Source organism: Grampus griseus, assembly GCF_964374135.1.
Source record: "Grampus griseus genome assembly, chromosome: 1".
Classification (NCBI taxonomy): domain Eukaryota; kingdom Metazoa; phylum Chordata; class Mammalia; order Artiodactyla; family Delphinidae; genus Grampus; species Grampus griseus.
This window is the reverse complement of record NC_139017.1, coordinates 57,075,872-57,099,754: the sequence shown is the minus strand read 5'-3', so window position 1 is coordinate 57,099,754 and position 23,883 is coordinate 57,075,872. Positions and strand designations below refer to the sequence as shown.

General features: G+C 41.5%; 1 pseudogene across 1 annotated transcript; it reads right to left on the bottom strand.

Annotated features, from left to right (window-relative positions):
- Nucleotides 1-23,266: 23,266 nt before the first annotated feature.
- LOC309824586 (ubiquitin-conjugating enzyme E2 D3-like) lies at nucleotides 23,267-23,645 on the bottom strand (annotated as a pseudogene). Its single transcript has one exon. The product of its transcript is annotated as a ubiquitin-conjugating enzyme E2 D3-like (transcript).
- Nucleotides 23,646-23,883: the final 238 nt, after the last annotated feature.

Sequence of the window (23,883 nt, the reverse complement as noted above, 5' to 3'; positions counted from 1 at the left end):
GGTGTCTGCACAGCCCCAGGTCATTTGCATTCATAGCTTCTAAGTCAAAATCCACCCTGGGTGAATCTGATTCATGAATCATTAGTCATATGCCTATGGTCTAACTGTAAGGAAAGCTGGAGTGGTAAGTATCTAGGCTCTACAGAGAGAGGAAGACTCTGCTCTCTGCCCAGGCGGAGGATGTCTCAAAGATAAAGGGGGGAGAGGGAGGGTGGGCAGGCAGTCAAAATTAATGACAAACACTCTCTTCCCCAAGTATTTTCCATTCCCCCCACCTTTCTTACTTCACATTCAATTATACTTTGTTCTCCCATCTTCTCACAATACACACATTCCATCTCCTCTGTTACAAATTTTACAGCAATATGCAGAGTTTCAGAGGCTAATCCACAAAGAGCTGAGACTCTGCAGCAAGTCTAATCGCATGTTATTTTAAAAGCCAAGCTCACTCAGACCTATGGAGGAGCTGTCGCTGCTGGCAATGACTCAGGTTTGAAAGTTCCAACCAAAACCTCCCATGGTTTTTCATATGTCCACTTCACCACCCCCAATCCCAAGTAGCCCTTCAAGGATTCTCTGTACAGTTTGCACTTTTAAAGAAAATTCTATTGGTTTCCACAACACTGAAACAAAAATGTACCCCTTTTCCTACCCTCCCCCTAACTGGGGAACACACATAGCTGGCTGGGTCAGTGTGGTGAAGTTAGGCTATACCTTGGCTAAGAAGTTCTTGGGATTCCCTGAGCATGTTCAAGGAACTTTTTAACTCCCAGGAAATATTCAGGGACCCTAAAAGAGCTGCCCAGGAATAGCCCTGGCATTCTGGGAGTCCAACAGGAAAACAAAAGGACGACTGAGGTTGGTGGTAGAATGAGCCTGGGATTTGGAGAAGCAAAAGTTCCAGAGGGGTGCAGTGTGGAACCTGACACCAGGCAGCTGAACCCCTCCTAGATGAGCTGTCCACTCAAGGAAAACATGGGCTGTGGGGCAGAGAGAGACAATACCGCCGAGGTCCAATAGCTCTGCTGTCCAAAACACTTCTGAAAGAGCTGGTCAGAAGAGAAAGAGCATTTCCTAAGTGACCAGTGGGAGAAGAGTTCTAGAGGCCAACAGGCCATCTGGCTGCATACACAGCATCACCAGTTGGCTGACGTCTGTGGCCAGCGGAGAATAGGGACGTCAGAGCTGCTGGCAGAGCTGTGAGAAACTGTTAGCCCCACATACATCCTGGTTAGGGTAATCCCAGGAGACCAAGGGAACAATTGAAATGCATGAACAAAATATGAGGGAGGGTCCAAAAATACTTGGAGAGAGAAGCTCATGGAAACAACAGGACTTCCTGCCTGTCAAAGATGGATGGGCTCTGGGTATTGAAGTTTGGGGTACTACTATAAATCTGATTTGATGTCATAGCCACATATCTGGTTGTGCCACAATAAGATATGGATCTTCCAGTTATAAGGACTGAGGCTCCTGGTTTAAATTTTAATACACCCCTTTAAGTACCCAACAGGTCAGAAGTATCATTTTGCTCATGAACCCTCATGTATAATCCCTTTACAGGGAAGGAACATCATAACAAACTCCAAACACAAGCTTCAGATGGAACCTCCTCTTCACCCTCCCTTTGCATATGTAGCCCAGCTACTCTATCTGGAAGTAGCCCTATGGGTTGAGAGTTCACAACCTACGCAGCTCTGGAAAGACTGGGGTCACACTCAGATCAGATGAGGGGCAATGTCAAGGCAGAACTGTTGACACACTTCCTAGGAGATCCCACCTCGTTTTAGTGCTCTCATGTATGGCTGATTTGGATAGAAGACCCTCCGTAAGAATAAGGCTCCTTAGCGCTTTTAACCTTGTACTGGTGTTGTTTGGGCACAACAAATCATCCCTTTGCCTCTGTTGTAAACTTCTGAAGAGCACAATCCTTATCCACTCGCTGTTTTTATCTCTGTAACTCCCAGGATAGTGGTAAATATTGTAAGGGAGAGAGGGAGGGAGAGAGGGAGGGAGAGAGGAAGAAAGGAAGGGAGGGAGGGAGGGAGGGAAGGTAGTTGGAGCGGAAATGCTATACCACCAGAGATTCCAGTGACATATCGATAAACCCATTCATATTATAGGGAAGCTTTTACTTTGTCAGATGAAGAGTTCTTGGCTCATGCTGGGAAATTACTCGAAGGACAAAGTAATTCAACTCACTCTTCCTCTGGTCAGTTTCAGCACTTCGTCCCATTTAAGGTTTCACATTTAAAAATCATAAAAATAACTAATCTGAAGAACGCAGTAATAGGATTGGCCAGGGTCCATGAATCCCTAGAAACGTTCTCACAGAGTCATTGTAGAAACCCAATGTTGTGTGTCTAAGTGGTCTCCTGGGTGAAAACACAGCTCCCTCCTAAGGGATGTGACTTGGAGCATGAATGGAGTTTTAGCTTGGGTTAGATATGTGGGCACTAGTTTCAGTTGACTGATTCCTGGGCCCCAAGTACACTGCAGTGTGGCTTCTGAATACCACCTACTCCAGTAAAACTGCTCCAACTAAGGTTACTGACAACGTCCTTATAGGTAAAATCAACAGCCCCCTTATAATCCTTATTTCACTTACTCTTTCTGCAAATTTTAGCACCTCCCATGTACCTGCTCCTTCAAATCTCTTCTTTTAGCTTCTGAGTTTTTTTAATTTCTATTCTAGTTGCTCTTTCTTAATTTCCTTGTAGTCATCTCTTGCCCTGTCCATCCCTAACCTGTTAATGTCCTCTAGTGATTATCCCTGGCCCTTTGCCAATTCAATCTACTCCTCTGGCAAGGGCTCCAGATTCCCTCTTCCCACTCTACCACCCAGCCCTTCTCAGTTGGCTTCTATAGGGGCATTAAGCCCTAGTGCATCCACTGTATATAACTAATTAACTTCTATGTATCTAGAATGGGAGTAGCTATCAACCCTCCTGGGGGAGAACTGGGAAAATAGTCACTCAAATCATTTCCTGTGGGGCTTAATTCTCTCCAAGAACCTTTACTGGGGCTGGATAGCATTGGATCCCTAGAGCCAACTGCTTAAGAGACAGCTCCACTTGGCTGTTTCACAGATTCCTCGAAGCCACACTTCAATAACAAATCTATTGCCTTCTCTCATAATTCCTCTTCTCCGGTGTTTCCTAATTTGATGAAGACTGTCACTATATTACTACTTCCTGATTTTTCTATTTTTAGACATAAATCTATTAATTATCTACTGTGGAAGATAAGGATAAGGTGTTTTCTCACACCCACACCCTTGTTCCCAATACATTTTCTAGCCCTTCATCTTACTTGTATTTAGAATTTTTGTAGGACAAATATTCTGCCTTTATATTATTATAACTATGTAAATACATTTCATAACTGAGCCATGTAATATACACTATAATGACTTTTCCCTTCTGCACAACTTGCTGTTTTCCCTGGAGATAATTGTTGTCTTTTGTTTGTTTGTTTATTTGCTTAGATTTCTATAAACATACCCTTAATTTTTTTTCATGTACTCATCAGTAATTCAGCTCCAAACTCTCCTCCAATTGTGTAAACATCATTAGTGTATTAGGCTTCCTGTCAATTTTACTGCCTTAAAGAAACTGCCTATAGATGGACTTCACTGTTGCTATCTCACCAGCTCCCTGTGGAAGGCCTTATGTCAGTACGCTTAGATCGTTTTTCTTGGGTTTGTCCTATTTCCAGAGAAGGCTCTTTTCATCTATTTCTTGAAGGATAAAGATGTGGCTGCCAAAATTCTGAGAGCCTGGTAAGAGCTGAAGAACGGGGCTGTCTCAATCTCAGTATGAAAACTTTCACTAACTCACTGTATTTTCAATATGATATTCACATACTCGACTCTAAATGGTGTCCATTTTATCCCTTCAGGAGAATAACTCTCTACTCTTCTGTCAGCGTAGAGGTGGGAAGTCATTTTCTTATACAGATGGGGAAATGATTTGGGGGTCCAACTCTTTCTCTCAAGTAACTTGAACCACTTCTCCTGGTTTTATATTCTCCTTCGTTTCTACTTCCGGAGTGTCCATTACCTGTGCTTCCTGAGACTTGGAGGGGTATTTTCTGGTTCAACTCAGCTTCCTATTTAGTTTTCCCCACTGCTTACTTAACATGAGGATTCCACTTTCTCCAGTATGTTAATCAATTACCACTCTTCCATCTATTGCCTAGCTTCTAAAATTTTGTTACTTTTGTATCCTTCCTGTTGTTTGTTCTTATGGTTTATATATTTATAAAAATCCCATTATCATCTCTTTAATAGAGTTTTGCCAGGGAGAAATATAATGCATGTGTTCAATTTACCTTCTTTAAATAAAAGTCCCCTAGCCTTTTAATTATACCTCTTGCTACTCTTCCAAACCCACTCTACTTGTGGTTCTTCAAATGTGCTACTTCCTCTCTCTCTCTCTCACATACACACACACACATCTTCATGTGACTCTCTCTGCCAGATTGGCTTTCTTACTCCCCCTTCCCCCACCTCTGCCGAGGAACTCCTGTTCATCCTTCACCAGGAGTTCTCACCTCCACCAGGACACTTCCCAGACCCCCTCCTATGACCCTATAGCTCCCTGGGCATCTGCCCACCACAGCACTTATCCTCCTGGATAATAACTGCTTATTTACTTTTCTGTTCTTACGCACCTGACTTTAAAGACACACTAGCAGGTCTCTCACAAGGTCTTCTTCCTCCCTGGATGCCTCTGGGAGGCAAAAGAACAGTTGGCGAAAGAACAGTTCTTTTAACTAAGTGGGAAATGAGAGACTATATGAGATGCTCCCCTAAGGCGGTGTTCCTGACCAAGAGCTTCAGTGCAAGTAATGGAAATTATTATTATTATTATTAACAGTCTCTCTCCTAGATTATTTGTCAGTCAGACCAAAAATAAACTGCCCAGGGGCTTCGCTGGTGGCGCAGTGGTTGAGGGTCCGCCTGCCGATGCAGGGGACACGGGTTCGTGCCCCGGTCCGGGAAGATCCCACATGCCGCGGAGCGGCTGGGCCCGTGAGCCATGGCCACTGAGCCTGCGCGTCCGGAGCCTGTGCTCCGCAACGGGAGAGGCCACAACAGTGAGAGGCCCGCGTACCGGAAAAAAAAAAAATTAAATAATTAATTAATTAATTAACTAACTGCCCTCAAAATTACACATAGTGCTTTTTAGTCAAAGCACTTTAGCACCCATCAATTAATCATGGTAATACCATCATTAGCTAGCTAATTAACTTTGAACTGAACCTACAGAGGAGAAAGACCAATTTGGAAACATCACTCCAGGCAGATGCCCATAGGCCCAGCTCCTAATTTCTTGACCTTCCATAAAAAATTGTGGGCTCGGGCTTCCCTGGTGGCGCAGTGGTTGAGAGTCCGCCTGCCGATGCAGGGGACACGGGTTCGTGCCCCGGTCCGGGAAGATCCCACATGCCACGGAGCGGCTGGGCCTGTGAGCCATGGCCGCTGAGTCTGCGCGTCAGGAGCCTGTGCTCCGCAACGGGAGAGACCACAACAGTGAGAGGCCCGCGTACCGCAAAAAAGGAAAGAAAAAAAAAAAAATAGTGGGCTCTGGGCTGGACCTGGGCCAAGCAACCAACCCAAGGGTTCATCCTCCTCATTATGCCGTCTGAGCCCAGTTCCTCTCCTCTCCAGAGTTTCGACAGCAAACATTTCTGAAAGTGTCCTCCCAGGTGATATACCCATCAGAATCCAACATTCTAATTTTCAATCAGAAACAAAAGGTCATCTCTAACATAAATATACACAAAATGCAGAGATTCTCTGGCCCTTATTCTTGCAACAAAAGGGGGAATAAAATGGCTAGAACTATAAACCAAGCAACTCTTGAAGTGTCTGAGGACTGCTTAAAAAGTGGTCCTGTTAGTATGCCGATAAAATGGACAACCTAGGAGAAATGGACAATTTCTTAGAAAGGTACAATCTCCCAAGACTTAACCAGGAAGAAATAGAAAATATGAACAGACAAGTTACCAGAACTGAAATTGAACCAGTAATTTAAAAACTCCCAACAAACGGAAGTCCAGAACCAGATGGCTTCACAGATGCATTCTACCAAACATTCAGAAAAGAATTAACACCTACCCTTCTGAAACTATTCCAAAAAACTGCAGAGGAAGGAACACTTCTGAACTAATTCTATGAGGTCACCATCACCCTGATACCAACACCAGACAAAGATATCACACACAAAAAGAAAATTACAGGCCAATATTACTAATGAACATAGATGTAAAAATCCTCAACAAAATATTAGCAAACAAAATCCAACAATACATTAAAACAATCATATACCATGATCAAGTGGGATTTATCCCAGGGATGCAAGAATTTTTCAATACTGCAAATCAATCAATGTGATATAACACATTAACAAAATGAATAATAAAAACCATATGATATCTCAATAGGGGCAAAAAAAGCTTTTGATAAAATTCAACATCCATTTATGATCAAAACTTTCCAGAAAGTGGGCATAAAGGGAACATACTTCAATATAATGAAGGCCATATATGACAAACCACAGCTAATATCATACTCAATGGTGAAAAGCTGACAGCATTTCTTCTAAGATCAGGAACAAGACATGGATGCCCACTCTCACCACTTTTATTCAACATAATTTTGAAAGTCCTAGCCACAGCAGTCAGAGAAGAAAAAGAAATAAAAGGAATACAAATTGTAAAGGAAGAAGTAAAACTGACATGATACAATACAGATGACATGATACAATACATAAAAATCCTAAAGAGGCCACCAGAAAGCTACTAGAGCTCATCAATGAATTTGATAAAGTTTCAGGATACAAAATATACAGAAATCTGTTGCATTTCTATACAGTAAGAACAAAGTATCAGAAAGAGAAATTAAAGAAATAATCCCATTTACCATCGCATCAAAAAGAATAAAATACCTAGGAATAAAACTACCTAAGGAGGTAAAAGACTTGTACTCGGAAAACTGTAAGACAGTGATGAAAGAAATTGAAGATGACACAAACAGATGGAAAGACATACCATGTTCTTGAATTGGAAGAATCAATACTGTTAAAATGACAGTACTACCCAAGGCAATCTACAGATTCAACGCAATCCCTATCAAAATACCAATGACATTTTTCACAGAACTAGAAGAAAAAATTTTAAAATTTGTATGGAAACCAAAAGACCCAAAAGAATAGCCAAAATCATCTTGAGAAAGAAGAATGGAGCTGGAGGAATCATGTGCCCTGACTTCAGACTATACTACAAAGGGATGAAGGGAGAGAGTGGCATGGACACATATACACTACCAAATGTATAATGGATGGCTGGTGGGGGGCAGCCACATGGCACAAGGAGATCAGCTCAGTGCTTTGTGACCGGCTAGAGGGGTGGAATAGGGAGGATGGGAGGGAAACACAAGAGGGAGGAGATATGGGAATATGTGTATATGTATAGCTGATTCACTTTGTTATAAAGCAGAAACTAACATACCATTGTGGGGCAACTGTACTCCAATAAAGATGTTTTTAAAAAAAAAAAACAAACCCAAGGTCATCAGAAAAAAAAAAGAAAAATGTAAACTATGGTGAAACATAGGCAAGTCCAAAGAGACAAAGAGAAGGTCAGCTTTTACTAGGGATTAGGAGAAATTTGGGGAGGGTTGTTGGAATAAAATTTATTGGAGAAGAATGAAAAGAAAAGCTACATTAATCAAAACAGTATGCTACTGGCACCAAGACAGACTTATAGATCAATGGAACACGATAGAAAGCCCAGAAATAAACCCACACACTTATAGTAAATTAACGTATGACAAAGGAGGCAATAATATACAATGGAGAAAAGACAGTCTCTTTAATAAGTGGTGCTGGGAAAACTGGACAGCTACATACATGTAAAAGAATGAAATTAGAACATTCTCTAACACCATATTCAAAAATAAACTCAAAATGGATTTAAAACCTAAATGTAAGACCAGATACTACAAAACTCTAGAGGAAAACATAGGTAGAACACTCTTTGACATAAGTCGCAGCAATAATTTTTTGAATCATCTCCTAAAGTAAAGGAAATAAAATAAAAAATAAACAAATGGGACCTATTTGAACTTAAAACCTTTTTCACAGCAAAGAAAACCATCGACAAACAAGAAGACAACCTACTGAATGGGAGAAAATATTTGCACGTGATGTGACCGATAAGGGATTAATAGACAACATATATAAACAGCTCATACAACTTAACATCAAAAAAAAAAAAACCCAATCAAAAAATGGGCAGAAGAACTGAACAGACATTCTTCCAAAGAGGAAATGCAGATGACCAACAGGCACATGAAAAGATGCTCAGCATCAGGAAAATGCAAATCAAAACCACAATGAGATATCACCTCACACCTGTCAGAGTGGCTATCATCAGAAAGAACACAAATAGCAAATGTTGGCGAGGATGTGAAGAAAAGGGAACACTTGTGCACTGTTAGTGGGAATGTAAATTGGTACAGCCACTGTGGAAAACAGTATGGAAGTTTCTCAAAAAACTGATAATAGAATTACCATATGACCCAGCAATTCCACCCCTTGGTATATATCCGAAAAAAAAAAAAAAAAACCCCACTAATTCAAAAAGATACACGCACCACAATGTTCATAGCAGCATTATTTACAATTGCTAAGATATGGAAGCAGCCTAAGTGTCCATCAACAGATGAATGGATAAAGAAGATGTGGTACTTATATACAATAGACTACTACTCAGCCATAAAAAGAACAAAATTTTGGCATTCACAGAAACATGGGTTGAAGTCATTTTCCAATGAATAAATGCAAAGGGGAAGAGTTCTGGTTTTGAAGGCACGTTGACTGTTCCTCTCGTTGGGTCCTCGCCACCTGTTCCTACATCAAAAAAAATACAACTACATGTGGAACAACCCCTACAGAACACCTACTGAACACTGGCAGAAGACCTCAGACTTCCCAAAAGGCAAAATCCCCATGTATCCGGGTAGGGAAAAAGAAAAAAGAAAAAACAGAGACAAAAGAATAGGAATGGAATGGGCACCTCTGGGAGGGAGGTGTGAAAGAGGAAAGTTTCCACACACTAGGGAGCCCCTTCACTGGCAGAGACGGGGCGGGGGGGTGGGCGGGGGTAAGCTTCAGAGCCACAGAGGAGAGTGCAGCAACAGGGGTGTACAGGGCAAAGCAGAGAGATTCCCGCACAGAGGATCGGTGTCGACCAGTACTCAGCAGCCCAAGAGGCTTCTCAGCTCACCCACTGGGGCGGGTGGGGGCTGGGAGCTGAGGCTTGGGCTTTGGAGGTCAGATCCCAGGGAGAGGACTGGGGTTGGCTGCATGAACACAGCCTGAAGGGGGCTAGTGCGCCACAGGTAGCTGGGAGGGAGTCAGAGAAAAAGTCTAGACCTGCCTAAGAGGCAAGAGACCATTGTTTTGGAGTGCTCAAAGAGAGGGGATTCCTTCCCTGTGTGCCCACAGAAGGCAGAGCACTGCCTAAGTGAGCTACAGAGAAGAGACAGGCACGAGCCACACCTATCAGCTCGGACCCCAGAGATGGGCATAAAATGCTAACGCTGCTGCCACTGCCACTAAGAATCCTGTGTGCAAGCACAGGTCACTACCCATACCCCCACCCCCACCTCAGGAGCCTGTGCAGCACACCACTGCCAGGGTCCCGAGATCCAGGGACAACTTCCCCAGGAAAACACATGGTGCACCTCAGGCTGTTGCAATGTCACACTGGCCTCTGCCGCCGCTGGCTCACCCCGCATTCCAATTATGACTACCGTACCCCTCCTTCTCCCCGGCCTGAGAGAGAAAGAGAGACCTAATCAGCCGCTACTTTAACCCCCTCCTGTCTGGGCAGGAAAGAGATGCCTGAGGGCGACCTACACACAGAGTGGGGCCAAAACCAAAGCTGAACCCCAGGAGCTGTGCGAACAAAGAACAGAAAGAGAAATTTCTCCGAGCAGGCTCAGGAGCAGTGGACTAAATCCCCACAATCAACTTGATGAACCCTGCATCTGTGGAATACCTGAAAAGATGACAAACGTTCCCAAAATTGAGGTGGTAGAATTTGGGAGCAGCTGTACACTTGGGGTTTGCTGTCTGTGACTGATTTGTTTCTGATTTTTATGTTTATCTTAGTTTAGCTTTTAGTGCTTCTTATTACTGGTGGTTTTGTTTATTGGTTTGGTTGCTCTCTTCTTTTTTTATTTATTTATTTTTTTCTTCCTCTTTTTTTTAGTTCCTTTTCTTCTGAGCCGTGTGGCTGACAGGGTCTTGGTGCTCTGGCCTGGAGTCAGGCCTGAGCCTCCAAGGTGAGACAGCCAAGTCTAGGACACTAGACCACCAGAGACCTCTGTCTCAACACTAAGACCCAGTTCCACCCAACAGCCAGCAAGCTCCTGTGCTGGACACCCCTTGCCAAACAACTAGCAAGACATGAACACAACCCCACCCATTAGCAGAGACGCTGTCTAAAAGCATACTAAGTTCACAGACACCCCAGAACACACCACCAGACGCAGCCCTGCCCACCAGAAAGACAAGATCCAGTCCCACCCACCAGAACACAGGCACATCCCCTCGACCAGGAAGCCTACACAACCCACTGAACCAACCTTAGCCACTGGGGGCAGACACCAAAAAAAAACGGGAACTATGAACCTGCAGCCTGCAAAAAGGAGACCCCAAACACAGTAAGTTAAACAAAATGAGAAGACAGAGAAATATGCAGCACATAAAGGAGCAAGGTAAAAACCCACCAGACCAAACAAATGAAGAGGAAATAGGCAGTCTACCTGAAAAACAATTCAGAATAATGATTGTAAAGATGATCCAAAATCTTGGAAACAGAATGAAGAAAATACAAGAAACATTTAACAAGGACCTAGAAGAACTAAAGAGCAAACAAACAATGATGAACAACACAATAAATGAAATTAAAAATTCTCTAGAAGGAATCAATAGCAGAATAACTGAGGCAGAAGAACAGATAAGTGACCTTAAAGATAAAATTGTGGAAATAACTGCTGTAGAGCAGAATAAAGAAAAAAGAATGAAAAGAATTAAGGACAGTGTCAGAGACCTCTGGGACAACATTTAATGCACCAAAATTCCAATTATACGGGTCCCAGAAGAAGAAGAGAAAAAGAAACGTTCTTAGAAAATATTTGAGAGATTATAGATGAAAACTTCCCTAACATGGGAAAGGAAATAGTCAATCAAGTCCAGGAAGCGCAGAGAATCCCATACAGGATAAATCCAAGGAGAAACACGCCAAGACACATATTAATCAAACTATCAAAAATTAAATCCAAACAAAAAATATTAAAAGCAGCAAGGGAAAAGCAACAAATAACATACAAGGGAATACCCATAAGGTTAACAGCTGATCTTTCAGCAGAAATTCTGCAAGCCAGAAGGGAGTGGCAAGACATCTTTAAAGTGATCAAAGGGAAAATCCTACAACCAAGATTACTCTACCCAGCAAGGATGTCATTCAGATTTGACGGAGAAATTAAAACCTTTACAGACAAGCAAAAGTTAAGAGACTTCAGCACCACCCAACCAGCTTTACAACAAATACTAAAGGAATTTCTCTGTGCAGGAAACACAAGAGAAGGAAAACACCTAAAAAACAAACCCAAAACAATTAAGAAAATGGTAATAGGAACACAGATATTGATAATTACCTTAAATGTAAATGGATTAAATGCTCCAATCAAAAGACATAGACTGGCTGAATGGATAGAAAAACAAGACCCGTATATATGCTGTCTACAAGAGACCCACTTTAGACCTAGGGACACATACAGACTGAAAGTGAGGGGATGGAAAAAGATATTCCATGCAAATGGAAATCAAAGGAAAGCTGGAGTAGCAATTCTCATATCAGACAAAATAGACTTTAAAATAAAGACTATTATAAGAGACAAAGAAGGAGAATACATAATGATCAAGGGATCAATCCAACAAGAAGATATAACAATTGTAAATATTTATGCACCCAACAACATAGGAGCACTTCAATACATAAAGCAAATACTAACAGCCATAAAAGGGGAAATTGACAGTAACACAATCATAGTAGGGGACTTTAACACCCCACTTTCACCAACGGACAGATCATCCAAAATGAGAATAAATAAGGAAACACAAGCTTTAAATGACACAATAGACAAGACGGACTTAATTGATATTTATAGGACATTCCATCCAAAACCAACAGAATACACTTTCTTCTCAAGTACTCATGGAACATTCTCCATGATAGATCATATTTTGGGTCACAAATCAAGCCTTGGTAAATTTAAGAAAATTGAAATTGTATCAAGTATCTTTTCTGACCACAAGGCTATGAGACTAGACATCAATTACAGGAAAAAAAAAACTGTAAAAAATACAAACACATGGAGGCTAAACAATACACTACTAAATAACCAAATGATCACTGAAGAAATCAAAGAGGAAATAAAAAAATACCTAGAAACAAATGACAATGAAAACACAATGACCCAAAACCTATAGGATGCAGCAAAAGCAGTTCTAAGAGGGAAGTTTATAGCAATACAATCTTACCTCAAGAAACAAGAAAAATCTCAAACAAACTAAACTTACACCTAAAGCAATTAGAGAAAGGAGAACAACAACAACAACAAAGAAAACAAAGTTAGCAGAAGGAAAGAAATCATAAAGATCAGATCACAAATAAATGAAAAAGAAATGAAGAAAACTATAATGAAGATCAATAAAACTAAAAGCTGGTTCTTTGAAAAGATAAACAAAATTGATAAACCATAGCCAAACTCATCAAGAAAAAGAGGGAGAAGACTCAAATCAACAGAATTAGAAATGAAAAAGAAGTAACAACTGACACTGCAGAAAATACAAAGTATCATGAAAAATTACTACAAGCAACTATATGCCAATAAACTGGACAACCTGGAAGAAACAGACACATTCTAAGAAAAGTAAAACCTTATGAGACTGAACCAGGAAGAAATACAAAATATAAACAGACCAATCACAAGCACTGAAATTGAAACTATGATTTTAAATCTTCCAGCAAAAGCCCAGGAACAGATAGATTCACAGGCAAAGTCTATCAAACATTTAGAGAAGATCTAACACCTATCCCTCTCAAACTCTTCCAAAATATAGCAGAGAGAGGAACACTCCCAAACTCATTCTATGACGCCACAATCACCCTGATACCAAACCAGACAAAGATGTCACAGAAAAAGAAAACTACAGGCCAATATCACTGATGAACATAGATGCAGAAATCCTCAACAAAATACTAGCAAACAGAATCCAACAGCACATTAAAAGGATCATACATCATGATCAAGTGGGGTTTATCCCAGGAATGCAAGGATTCCTCAATATACGCAAATCAATCAATGTGATACACCATATTAAAAAACTGAAGGAGAAAAACCATATGATCATCTCAATAGACGCAGAAAAAGCTTTCAACAAAATTCAACACCCATTTATGATAAAAGCTCTCCAGAAAGTAGGCATAGAGGGAACCTACCTCAACATAATAAAGGCCATATATGACAAACCCACAGCCAACATCGTTCTCAATGGTGAGAAACTGAAACCATTTCCTCTAAGATCAGGAACAAGACAAGGTTGCCCACTCTCACCACTATTATTCAACATAGTTTTGGAAGTTTTAGCCATGCCAATTAGAGAAGAAAAAGAAATAATAGGAATCCAAATCAGAAAAGAAGAAGTAAAACTGTCACTGTTTGCAGATGACACGATACTATACATAGAGAATCCTAAAGATCCTATCAGAAAACTACTAGAGCTAATCAATTAATTGGGTAAAGTAGCAGGATACAAAATTAATGCACAGAAATCTCTTGTATTCCTATAAAATAACGACAAAAAATCTGAAAGAGAAATTAAGGAAACACTCCCATTTACCATTGCAATAAAAGAATAAAATACCTAGGAATAAACCTACCTAAGGAGACAAAGACTTGTATGCAGAAAACTATAAGACACTGATGAAAGAAATTAAACATGATAGAAACAGATGGAGAGATATACCATGTTCTTGGATTGGAGGAATCAATATTGTGAAAATGGCTATCCTACCCAAAGCAATCTACGGATTCAATGCAATCCCTATCAAACTACCAATGGCATTTTTCACAGAACTAGAACAAAAAATTTCACAATTTGTATGGAAACACAAAAGATACCGAATAACCAAAGCAATCTTGAGAAAGAAAAATGGAGCTGGAGGAATCAGCCTCCCTGACTTCAGACTATACTACAAAGCTACAGTAATCAAGATGGTATGGTATGGCACAAAATCAGAAATATAGATCAATGGAACAGGATAGAAAGCCCAGAGATTGTCCCACACACATATGGTCACCTTATCTTTGATAAAGGATGCAAGAATATACAGAGAAAAGACAGTCTCTTCAATAAGTGGTGCTGGGAAAACTGGACAGCTACATGGAAAAGAATGAAATTAGAACACTTCCTAATACCATACAAAAAAATAAACTCAAAATGGATTAAAGACCTAAATGTAAGGGCAGACACTATAAAATTCTTAGAGGAAAACATAGGCAGAACACTCTATGACATAAATCACAGAAAAATCCTTTTTGACCTGCCTCCTAGAGAAATGGAAATAAAAACAAACAAATGGGACCTGATGAAACTTAAAAGCTTTTGCACAGCAAAGGAAACCATAAGCAAGATGAAAAGACAACCCTCAGAATGGGAGAAAATATTTGCAAACAAAGCAATTGTCAAAGAATTAATCTCCAAAATATACAAGCAGCTCATGAAGCTCAATGTCAAAAAACAACCCAAACCAAAAATGGGCGGAAGGCCTAAATAGACATTTTTCCAAGGAAGATATACAGATTGCCAACAAACACATGAAAGGATGCTCAATGTCACTAATCATTAGAGAAATGCAAATCAAAACCACAATGAGGTATCCCCTCACAACGATCAGAATGGCCATCACCAAAAATTCTACAAACAATAAATGTTGGAGAGGGTGTGGAGAAAAGGGAACCCTCTTGCACCATTGGTGGGAATGTAAATTGATACAACCACTATGGAGAACAGTATGGAGGTTCCTTAAAAAACTAAAAATAGAACTACCATAGGACACAGCAATACCACTACTGGGCATATACCCTGAGAAAACCATAGTTCAAAAAGAGACATATACCACAATGTTCACTGCAGCACTATTTACAATAACCAGGATATGGAAGCAACCTAAGGGTCTATTGACAGATGAATGGATAAAGAAGATGTGGCACATATATACAATGGAATATTACTCAGCCATAAAAAGAAATGAAGTTGAGTTATTTGTAGTGAGGTGGATGGACCTAGAGTTTGTCATACAGAGTGAAGTAAGTCAGAAAGAGAAAAACAAATACCATATGCTAACACATACATATGGAGTCTAAAAACAAAAAATGGTTCTGATGAACCTAGGGGCAGGACAGGAATAAAGATGAAGACGTAGAGAATGGACTTGAGGACACGGGGAGGGGGAAGGGTAAGCTGGGACGAAGTGAGAGAGTGGCACTGACATATATACACTACCAAATGTAAAATAGATAGCTAGTGGGAAGCAGCCGCATAGCACAGGGAGATCAGCTCAGTGCTTTGTGACCACCTAGAGGGGTGGGATAGGGAGTGTGGGAGAGAGGCGCAAGAGGGAGTGGATATGGGGATATATGTATACATATAGCTGATTCACTTTGTTATACAGCAGAAACTAACACAACATTGTAAAGCAATCATACTGCAATAAAGATGTTATAAAAAAGCAAAAAATTTTTTTAGAAAAAGAGCACATCATGAAACCATGTTCAGTTGAAGTGGAAGAGACATAGAGATCATAGACATAGACATGCAGACTCTCAGGCCAGCCCCAGACGGACTGAAACAGAATCCACATTAAACAAGATCCTCAGGTGATTCACATGCATATTAAAGTTTGAGAAGTGTTGATCTAAATCAACTACCTAATTTCACGATAAGTCAACTGACTTCTCTAAGTTCTCACAGCAGATTAGTGGCTGAATTGGACTAGATCTCGGGTCTTCTGATTACTAAAACTGTACCACACTACCTCTTAAATACCACTGATTCACTTTTATATTTAGCTAGTTTATCCAGCTTTCATTTCCACATAGGATAGTAGGCACTGACATATAGTAGGCGCTGACATAAAAATACACCAGTATTTGTGTTACAAATTCACTTCTTTTACCCACTACTATGTATTATTTTGATAACATGGATTCACTGTATTCTATACAATGATAAGCCTTTTTATCTTTCATTCCTTGAAGTAATTAACTCACCAGGACTTTCTCTTGTCCAAATAATGACAGGAGTAGAGCTTCTCTTTAGGGCCTTCTACTCACCTCTTCCCTTCCCACCCCCCTTTTAGGACTCCATCAACTGGATTTACAACTAGTCTCTCTAACTAATAATATTTTATTTAAAAGTCCTATACCTACATCTATAAATGGAAATAATCTAAAGTTTTTATTTTAGTTTATATCTTGGTGAAAATCTTGAGATTAAAATTATGATTGCTTCATAAAACGAATTGGGGAGTTTGATCAATTATCTTGAAATCTGTGGATCTCCTAAATGAAGAATTTTGTGGGTCATACTCTGTGGCTCCTCTATATTTTGAACACTTTTACAAGGTCATCCTATTTGAAGGATCAAAACTAACTAAAATCAAAAGCGGAATAATTCTTTTAGATAAAATATACTTCCATGTTTGCATCTTTCTGGTACCTCTTGAGCAGACTGGGGCAAGGACAGAGGAATGGAGAAGGAGAAATATGCCCCTCAGACCTCCCACTCCATCCCTCACTGTCTTCTACCCTGAAATAGATAGTCTCACATATCTGTAATGCCGTTTATCTACCCATTATCTCCACCCATGACATATCCGTTAGCATTCTTCCAACTTTTTATCCTGTATCAAGCAGCTAAAGAAACCCAGCCTAAGAGTCCTAGGTTCCATTGCAGTACATTCTTGGGGTTTTTCCATTTCAGCGCTCTCAAAGTAGGGAAGGAACATTTGGACAGCTCACAGTCACACTCAGGCCATCTGACGAGGGATATGTCAGCAGGCACGGGAGCATCTGTGGGGGACTCTGAGGCCCTCCCTGATCTAGAAAGATGTGGTCATGATTCATGTTTCTGCAGCAAATGACAAGAGAAAGAATATAGCCTGCCACTTATTAGCAACTGTCCCTGCTGTCTTTGTCCTCACATGCTGTATTTCCCAGTTTAGAATTGTCTCATAACCTCAGGAGTAGCCTGCATTTAGAATTTCCTGGGTAACAAAGAAAAACCTATAATTTTATCGCTACCACTCCTGCCCCTCAGTTTTCTTTGAGAAATCTTTGTGATTGGAAGAAGCTAAGGAATATATAGGAAGTCTGAAGAGTCTTAAAATTTATTGCTCAAAGACAAATGTTTCCCTATCTTGATTAATAGGTCAAGCAGGCAATTGCTTCTGTAACGTGGTCTGAAGACATTAATCAACAAAAGGTCTGCTTACCTCATACATTTCCCTCTCTCTGGCCTGAAATTCGCCACTAATTTGCTGATGGGAGGGCCCTCCTTCTCTTTCTGTGTTGCAGGGATGGAAGGGACATGAGACAATGCATCCGAATTCGCGTCTCCCTCAGTTTGCCCAGGACTAACCTTGCTCTGAATTTTTCACGTATGTTCAGGAGGGTAGAGGGGGTTCCAGTTGGGTACTGGGGGCCATAGGGAGGAGGATGCTTGGGAGAGAGTAGGACTCACAGAGAGACAAACTTTTCTAAACTGGAAGATACCCATCCTAATGCAATACTCTATAAAATCCAGGAAGAAGCAAAGTTTGCAATGACTCTCGGCCTCCTCCAGCTCCAAGAATTTCCTTCTCTTGACAAGGGAACACTTTTCCCACCCAGCAAACTGAGTAGGAGAATAAGGAGGTGTAGAAAAAAAAGAAAAGGAGCAAGCAACACTTTCTGAGGTAGCCTGAAAATAGAAAATAGCTTATTTATGTACATGTTAATTTTATGCAAGTAATCCCAGAATTATAAGTTGCTTTTACTATTCAGCATGTGGATCTGTGGAGAAATCTTCCTATTATTCCAATACCAAAGAAGTGACCAAACAATCTGAGAATTACAATAAAATATGGGAACAGTGACAAGGTGGTCTCAGAGGTATCTGTAGGCACCGTTGTTAGTTCACTCTTCACGTTCTGAGTTGAAGATACAGAGAGGCCTAATCTATACAGACAGATCGAGGAGCCTGAACTCCCTAGAGAACACGTTTGTTCATTCCTTCATCCATTCAACAAATACTAAGTAATTTGTAATATGAGCCAGGAATGCCTACTATGGGCTAGTCACTGGCAGCCCAGATATTAAAACACTGCTCTCGACAGTCAAAAAACTGAAAATCACAATGGGATGTGGTAAACTGTAGAGGTAGAAATGGCAGGGTCTTGGGGCAGAATAAAGAAATGGCATCCAACTTAGAGAAAGAGGAGTGTGTACGTGCGTGCCTGTGTGTGTGTGTGTGTGTGTGTGTGTGTGTGTGTGTGTGTGTGTTGAGGAATAACATGGCACGCATTGGGGAACAAAAGAAACTTTCTTGCTGGAGAATATACTGTGAGGAGGATGCCAGGAAATTAACCTGGAGAAGCTAGCAGGGGTCACTCATGAAGAGCAGTGTATACCATGTTAAGGAATGTGCACTTCACCCTGCAAATAAAAACTGGGGAGCCATGGACAGAATTCAATCAAGGGCATACTACAGTCAAACTTAGTTATGAACTGCAATCCTCTGCCAGCTGTCTGGAAGATGATTTGAAGGAGGTAAACAATGGAGGTTGGGAGAGCAATTAGGAGTTGTTGTTGTGGTTAGGAGAGAGGTGATAGGAGCCTGAAGTAGGGAAGTGGTTGTGGGGATGAGACAGGAATAGAATGAGAGCTCTATGGGAGGCGAAACCAGCCACGTTGGGAGGTAGATTGAATGAGAAGGGAAGAAAGGGAGATGCTCAGGATGGCCCTCAAATGTCTTACTTAAGTGATTAGTAAATGGTGGGGCCACCAATCTAGCTAGAGAACACAGGAGGAAGTTTGGTAAGAAAGATGACGAATTCAGCATAGTCATTTAGGTTTGTTGGGGTGAGTAGCAACCTGGTGTCGACTTCCAGCAAGTCATTCAACAGAAGGATCTGAAAGATCTCTGCAAGAGGTCTGAGATTTCGGAGTTAGCAGCAGCACGGTGATGGTTTAAACCGTAAAAGTGGGTGCACTGACCCTGAGAGAATATGTAAAATGAGAAGAGAGCTGAACTAAAAATGTAAGCTTTAAGGAACACCAAAATGTAAGGGGTGAGAAGAGAGAGTAGTGTCCATCCACAGGAGATCTAGAGGAAGGGTCATAAAGAAAAACCAGAAGAGTGAGACTACATGAAAGCCAAAATAGGAAAGAGATTCAATAACCTGCATCAAATGCAACAGAAGTACAGCAAAACATAAGGTCTTAAACATCCCATTGGATGTGGTAGTTAAGAGATCATTGGTAATTTTAACTTGATCATTTTAATGGAATGATGGCACCAGAAGCCAAGTTAAGAGACTTAAAAAGAAATGGGAAGTGAAGAAGTAGAGACAGAAAGTACAGCCCACTCTAAAGAGTTTGCATGAGAAAGGAAGAGGTTGTTGAGAGCTAGAAGTTGTGGATTCAAGGGAAGCTTCTGACATCAGAGGCAACTTGAGCAAGCTGATAGACTTAGAGGGGGAGAACTAGAAGATACAGGATAGAGGGGGATGAATGATGTGACAAAGTTCCAGAAAAGGCAGGAAGCACCAGGATCAAGAGCACAGGTGAAGGGATTAACCTTGAAATGAGGTGAGAGTCAGGAAGAGCAATCATTTTCCTGGGAGGTTGCTGCATGGAAGGATGAGCAGCCTCTACGAGTGAGGACTGCAGAGGAAGTTGAGACTTTGAGGAGATCCAGGTCTCCGTTAAGAAAAGGAGGTGGAAGAGTTTTCTGAAAACTCCTTGGGGAAGAAAGAGTGTATGTTAACAGCTGATAGGGGGCTAAATGTCACCAACACCCTCAAAGAATTCTCAGGTCCTTGGTAGGGGTAGAAAAGAGTCTGACTTAAACTCAGTAGATGTTTCAATAAATCTGAGAGTCCTCCATCTAATGAGGAAGGATTTCAATGGGACCATGACTTCTACAGCCTATAAAACGTTAACAGTACCATTGCTAATGCAAGGAAACCTTCTTATGCCAGAGTAAATAAAAAATAAAGGTGTGAGCTTAGATATGAGACAAGGTGGCTCTGAACAGGAATTTATGTTTCTGCTAAGCTGGCTTCTGGTCACTCACACTCTTTGTCTTTTTTCATTTAAATTTCTGGGTCCTTTTCCCATTATGGTGACTATTCACTTGACAGATGATAGAAGGCCAGCTAAGGATGGAGTATGATTAGCATATAAACAAGATTTTAAAATAGCTGGAACAGAGAAGGACTTCAGAGTCTGCTAATCACTGGAGACTTGACCTCGAGAGAAAGTGCACTTGGGCAATTCTCAGCCAACCCTAAGAATGCCCTGCCTTGCCTCCGGTGACCTAGAGTGAGTCACCATTTAACTTGGCTATAAGCTGCCACCGCACCTTTAATTTAGCTCTAATATTCTAAAAAAAAAACAACAACAAAAAGCTTAGGCACAAATATAGAGTACTTGAAGGAAATGCGGAATAGTGTAAAAGTGAAGACTTAGACTCAGACCAGAGTCAAATGGCAGTTACCATGCCAAGCTTTATTTCCCTTAGCAAGTTACCAGAACTCTGAGTAAGAGAAGTCACCAACTAAGCTAAGTCAGCTGTGGGCCAAGTCCTTTACGTACATAACCAGAACATCCCCAACTCTACCAGCTTCCTGGCTCAGCTGCCCCCAGTGTAATAGTCTGAGCCCCTACCTAACCATCCTAAGTTAGAGAAGTCAGTTATCTTTTCCAGAATTTCCCAGGTGGATGCAAATGTTCTTCGAACTCCTGCTGTCAGCGCATTTCTTACCCCCTTTCACCATCTCCCTTCTGAGATGCTGTCCTCTCTCCTTTTCCGGTGTTGAGTGGATATGGCCCCTGCTCCTTAGGCCTCCACACAGCACGAACAGAAAGCTTTCCCTGAAAGTCTGTGATAATGGAGGCAACTGCAGACCAGAGGCAGACTGAAGTGGAATATCACACATCAGGCCAGGCAGCATCTCTTGCTAATCCTCCATGTACCCGTGATCTCAACCTGCCATTGTGAGCTTTCCACCATCCTCTCTTTCCTCTGCTTTCCAGGGCCAGGAAACAGACATTTCCTCTTACTTTATTACTCAGGGAATTTCCAGGTCCCCTTGGTGCACTGCCTCATCCCCCCTGTGCATTACCTTCAACAACTACAGAGGGCTCTCTATGTGAGTTTCTACTCTGGGCTCTACCCCAAACAACACAAAGAATCATCAGAGCTTTGAAACAGCAAATTTTCTGGCACGAGCCGCAGGTCACATGTGTGGTCTGAGATCACTGTCCCATAAGTAGCTATCATAAGTAGAAAGGAAGGGAATAGAAAAGTTATTCTCTCCCTGTCCACGCAAAGGCCTGGGTCCTGAGGTTCCGGGATTCTATTTTCCTGTTATACATATATCACTTTAAATCCTCACAATGACATTCTAAGACATGCATTATTATCTCCATTTCACAGATGAGGAAGTTTAAGCTGAGAGAACTGAAATAATTTGCCCAGGGTCATAAAGCTAATAAGTAACAGAGTTACAATTAGAACTCAGTGGTAAACTGCTGCTCCCTCTTGGAAGTCCAGCTAGCTTGAGACCATGCTGTGAGGAAGCCCAATCAGCCACATGGAGAAAGACAAAAGCCTCACAGAGAAGCATCAAGAAGCCAGGCATGTGAGTGAAGCCTTCTAAGACTTTCCAGCCCATGTTAGGCAGCAGCTGACTACAGACAAGCGAATGACCCCAGCCAATGTCACATTGGACAAAATTACCTGGCCAAAACCTACCCAAATTTCTTACCATTCCTGTTTTTAAATCCAAAATGTGAGAGGCCTTCAGGAGGCTCCACTAAGGAAGATAGGTCACTCAGAAACCAGACTGCTTTCTCACAGACTCATTTCTCCTGAAGAATCTGCCTGCGCAGTTGGCAAAGAATGACGTGGCCCTGTAGGACCAGAAGACACGCCCTAAGGTAGAGCAGATTCTGGCTGAGAACGGACCCAAACCATAGTTTTAAATCTCAGGAAAGAAATCTACTTATATTTCTGTCTACCCATTTCATTGCTACAGTGTGTGTGTGTGTGTGTGTGTGTGTGTGTGTGTGTGTGTGTGTGTGTGTGTGTGTGTGTGTGTGTGTGTGTGTGTGTGCGTGCACTTATGCTTAGGGTCCTCTATGCAGACAAGCAATTTCACCACTTGTGTTCCATCTCCATAAACCTGAGAAATGGCCTCCTATGTTCATTCATGTAAAACATGTTCACAAAGCAGCTTCTGTGTAGCAGGCGCCATTCTAGGCCCAATGGATTCCACCACAAAAAGGGCAGGCATGGCTCTGCCTGCTCTCAGGGAACTTCAGCTAGGAAACCAAGCAAGAAATAAGGAAACGAATCAATAAAATATAAAAATTACGGGTTCAGAGTAAGAATTATGAAGAAAACAATGTGAGATCTAGGGCTCGAGCATGATGGAGGGAGGTGGGGTATGGCAGGGAACAGTGTCTAGTTTTAAAGTCCCCTCTGAAAAACTGACTTTTGAGTAAAGACTTGAATGAATCCAGGGAGGGAACTGAGTGGAGAAATGGAGGAAGAATATTCCAGGAGGAGGCGAAAGCACACGTAAAGGCCCTGAGGAAGAAATAGGCTGGGGCTACTCTTGGAGAGCAAGAGGGCTGTGTGGCTGGAGTGGAGGCGGGGAAGTGGGGAGACTGGGGAGATGCATGGGGGTCACGTGGTGGAGCCTTCACACCACAGTGGGGAGAGTGGATGCTCTTCTAGTGTGTTGTGGGAAGGCAGTGGAGGGCTTTGAGCAGCACACTCTGGCCCGCTGTGTGAAAAATAGACTCTAGAGGGGATCAAGTGGAAGCAGAGAAATTGGGCTTTTTTTAAACAGTAATTTGAAGTTGATTCCAGCTATAATGCAGGGTAGTCTGATTTTAAGGTAGCATCACATGGCATACTTCTGAGTCCATTCCCGAGATATTCTGTTGTACTTATCTCTGTCTGTTTTATCGATCTGTGCAATCTCTGGCACTAGGGGCTCATCTGGGTTTGGATCACATGGCAGTGAACAAATGGATAAAAGAACTTTAGAAACAGTTAATATTTGGATGACAAATTCTTGTTGTAAATGCAACCTTAGGTGGTTTGAAAGGGTAGTCTGTAGGAAAATGAATTGTCAAAAAGAATACACCGCCTTGATATGGGCTGTCACTAGGTCCCATAATTCTGGCTTGCCAATGAAACATGTCATCCCCAACTGGATCTGCAGAACATTGTCTAGACTGCAATTGTCTAGAAGAGCAGTGAGAGTGGCCTGAACTGGAGTGGTAAGAAGTGATAAGACAGGGGATGTTTTGAAGGTGGAGTGCCTCAATTACGCACACATAATTATTATTCAGATCCAGTTCCTCAGCTCTGAGATGTGGAAGCATTTTCACTTTTTAAACTGATGATGAAAAATGCTGAGCTGGGTACTCCATCAGTGGCTCGGGAGGCAGTGTTTGGCATT